At 61.9% G+C, this 3,750-nt stretch overlaps 1 long non-coding RNA gene across 1 annotated transcript; it reads left to right on the plus strand.

Moving 5' to 3' along the window:
• The first annotated feature begins 2,126 nt into the window (after window positions 1-2,126).
• Window positions 2,127-2,874, plus strand: LOC306815712. The gene is made up of 3 exons (XR_013777447.1): window positions 2,127-2,220; window positions 2,501-2,615; window positions 2,783-2,874. It is a non-coding gene; the product is annotated as an uncharacterized lncRNA (long non-coding RNA).
• The last annotated feature ends 876 nt before the right edge of the window (window positions 2,875-3,750 follow it).

Consider the following 3,750-nt stretch of genomic DNA (forward strand, 5'->3'; position numbering starts at 1 on the left):
AAGAGCCTGAAGAGCCGGAGCCGTTTCAGCCAATGCAGGATGGTGAGAGGCACAGCTGGGTAAAAGAGCTGATGGCTGCTGCCAGCTTGATCACTTCCTGTCCCATCCCATCCCATCCCATCCCATCCCATCCCATCCCATCCCATCCCATCCCATCCCATCCCATCCCATCCCATCCCATCCCATCCCATCCCATCCCATCCCCTGGGGACATGCCCAGGCACAGGACAGAAGAGGGGCTGGGCAGACACCCCGCAGTGCCCGTGCTCGTGTTCCCCTGTAGCATCCCGGGACTGTCCCTGCCTGGGGAGCGCAGGGCTGGGCTCTGTTCTCTGGCCTCTCCCGCAGCCCCTCAGCTCTGGCTGTGCTCGCTCTTTGCCAGGTGCAGTCATGGACCGCACACACAAGCAGGACCCCACCGGTGGCCGCTTCCGCAGAGCACTGAAGGTACCTGCAGCCATCCCCACCTGGACTGGGCCTGCTGTCACTGCTCAGCCCAGCACAGTGCTTGGAGCACTCCATGGAACTTGCCTCTCCTCCCTGTCCTTTGTTCTCCTGCAGATGCTGCAGAAGTTTGTGCCGGTGCGACGCAGAAAGACCAGCACAGCAACAGAGGGCACAGCTGAGCCTGACTCCAGCCTGACCGAGCTCCAGGCAGAGCCTGATGTCAGCCCAGATGTGCCTGAGCGCTCAGAAGAGTCTGACACTGTAAGGAGTGATGACAGGGTACAGGCTGACATGGTAGTGATTGAGGATGTGGGCATGACAATTGCTGACACTGGAGAGACTCAGGGCATCACAAACACTGACACCACTCCCACTCTGAGTCACTCTGAGGAACTCATAGTGGATTACTTCAAAGACCGTTGTGCTTCTCAGCACCACTTAAGCAGCCTGTGGCCAAGGCTCCATGCCTCCCAGGACTGTGTGCCCACTCAAGCCATGGTCACTGGGCCCCCTCAGTCACTGAAGGCAGAACAGCGTGGCAGGAAGGGAAGCACTTCTCAGAGGAAGCTACGAAAGCGTTCCAAGTGTTCTCCATTCCTCCCCCAGGTGCCAGCCATGGTGAAAAGCATTCACCAGAGACTGACATCCCAGGGCACTTTAGATGCAAGGCTGCGCACTGACATTCAGAGGCTGGCTGGAGAACACCCTGCTGACATGGTGCTGACCCTCCTGCGCTGTGCCCCAACGTGTGACAGGTACGGGGCCCACGGGCCTTGAGAGCTCAGGGCTCAGCAGCCTTTAGGGCCCATCGCCCTGTACAGCCTGTCCAATGGGGCCTGCCAGACAGGTGGAGAGGTCCAGGACCCTCAGGCCCCTCTGCTTCCTGAGCCTGCTGCCACTGCCAGGCTCCCTCCCTGCCCCTCAGGACACTGGGGCTGTCCCAGGTGCACAGGGCATGGTACTGTGACTGAGACCCCCTCTGACACGGAGCTCCAACCCCACAGAGCTGCTGCAATGATGTGGAGAGCCATAGGCTTGTCAGGCACAGCACTGGAGAGCGTGCTGCCAATTCTGCTCTGCGTCATGGAGGACTGGCCTCTGCACAGAATGTGCACCTCTGATGGAAACAACGAAGATGTTTTTGCCCTGGCTGTGAGTTTCTGGAACTGGCCCTTGCTCACCCTCCAGCACCAGTCACCTCTCCAGCAGCTCTCCATCCTCTCTGTGCCTCAGTTGCTGGGCTCAAACCTGGGCCAGGGACAGACTCAGGGGGCACCAGGCCCGCTGCTCCCCCTGCCTCTCCCTCAGGCCCTGCCCCATGGACACCTCAGCACTGAGCGCTGCCTCGGGCTGCTTCTTTCGCAGGCAACTCTGGTGATCTGGGTGGTGGTCCAGGTGCCCCACTGCGAGGAGGCCATGATGAATGCTTCCTCCCCTCTGTTTACGGCTCTGCTGTTGCATGTTGTCATCACCACACAGCAGATGCCAAAGGAAGTTGATAACTTCTGGAGAGCGTGCCAGGAGCAACACCCGCTTCCCAGCAAGGCCAACAGGTCCCAGTCCTCCAGTCCTTCCCATGCCCTTGTGGCCAGCACCAGTGCTCACAGTGTGACCTGGACTTCTCTCTGCACACAGGTTTGCAGTGCAGACTATGAAGGCTCTGCTCATCTGTATGCAGTATGAGCCTGAGGTGATGGCAATAGAGCGCAAGCGTGGCTGGGACACGCTGCTGTGTGCTGACACCCAGCACTATGCTGTGGGTCTGCTGGCCAGGTGAGACCCCCATTGCCCCTCTGTCCTTGACATTCGTGCTGTGTGCCCGGCGTGCCCCACACAGTACCCGTGCTCCTGGGCCAGAGGCCTTTGTCACCAAGGGATGGCCAAGCAGACCGGAAAAGGCTGGGAGAGGAGGTGCCCAAAAAGGGGCAGCCTCCCAAAGTGTCCACATCGCCTCCAGGGATGCTGGGGAAAAACTGGTTCTCTGTGAGTCAATCCTGGGAGAGTATTGCCACCCCTCAACCTCAGGGTCCTTTTGCCTTTTTCCCCCTGCCAGGGAGATTCGCTGTGTATTGATGCCCTTGTGTTCCTATGTTGCACTTCACCTACTCCAGCTGCTCAGCACACAGGAGCCACGTTGGGATCTGCCTGCCCTGGCATTCCTTGTGGAGGTGAGCCTGATGGCCAGAACTGTCTCCCTGAGCTGCCTCCCAGCTCTCTGGCCTCTCATGGCCACAGCTGCCTGGGCTGGTGCCCGTGCCCTGTGCTGCTGTCTGGGCCCAGCCCTGTGCAGTTCTGGGCTCCTGTGTGTCCTCTGTCACTGCCCTGTGCCTTTCAGGTCCTTGAGTGCCTGGATTTGAGTGAATGTGGGGACAGCATCCTTAAGATCATGTCAAGGTTCCTACAGAGCAATTCCAGGGAGAGGCGTCGCCTGGCACTGAGAGGCCTTGTGCTGCTCAGCAAGGATCCCTGGATGGCAGCGGCTGAAGCGGATGTGGAAGTTGGCCGAGTGCCTGGTAAGGATGGCCTGGAAGCACCAGGCTCAGGCTGGAGAAGCCCCCTGAGCGCGGCGCTCACTGTGTGCGGCTGCAGCTGTGGCCCTGCCCAGCGCTGCACACAGGGGCCGCACGGGCCCGAGCCGGGTGCTGATGGAGCCCCGGCCCAGCGGGGCTGTGGGGTGGGCCAGCACCGCGGCTCCCCGGGCAGCAGCCGGCCCTGTGCCCCTGCAGAGCCCGGCCGGCGGCTGCTGGCCGCGCCTCAGGGCTGTGCGGGCAGGGGAGGCCGGGGCCGGGTGCGGGCAGCGCCTGCCAAATGGCCGGAACCCGCCCTGACCCTTCCCTCCCGCCGCTCTCCGCAGCTGGCAGAGGACAGGAGCCGAGCGGCCGAGCACCTGCACCAGGCGCTGCCCTACCTGCAGAGCCCTCAGGAGCCCCTGCGAGCGGCGGCCAGCAGGTTCATTGGTGAGCCCGGGCTCCCTCCCTGTCCTACAGCAGTAGGATCTGGGACACGGTCCATGACAAACTCTGTATTCCCAGAGACCGCAGGGCGGTACTGGAGGCAGCAAGGAGACACTCGGCTCATCCACAAGGGTGAGGGCAGTGCCACTGGCAGGAGGAGCTGCAATCCCTGCCCCAGCTCTGGAGCGCTCTGCTCCCTGTGCGGATGGGGGTGGCGTGGGCAGAGCACACAGAGATTTCAGGGGCACGTGGGGCATTTGTGGCTAGCAGCTTCGGGCTGATCCTGGTGGTCCCTGCTCCCTCCTGGTGATGGCCAGAGCGGGCTCCGGTAGCCCTGGCATGGGGGTCT

The sequence above is a fragment of the Erithacus rubecula genome, assembly GCF_903797595.1.
Source record: "Erithacus rubecula genome assembly, contig: scaffold_195_arrow_ctg1, whole genome shotgun sequence".
NCBI classification, from domain to species: Eukaryota; Metazoa; Chordata; class Aves; order Passeriformes; family Muscicapidae; genus Erithacus; species Erithacus rubecula.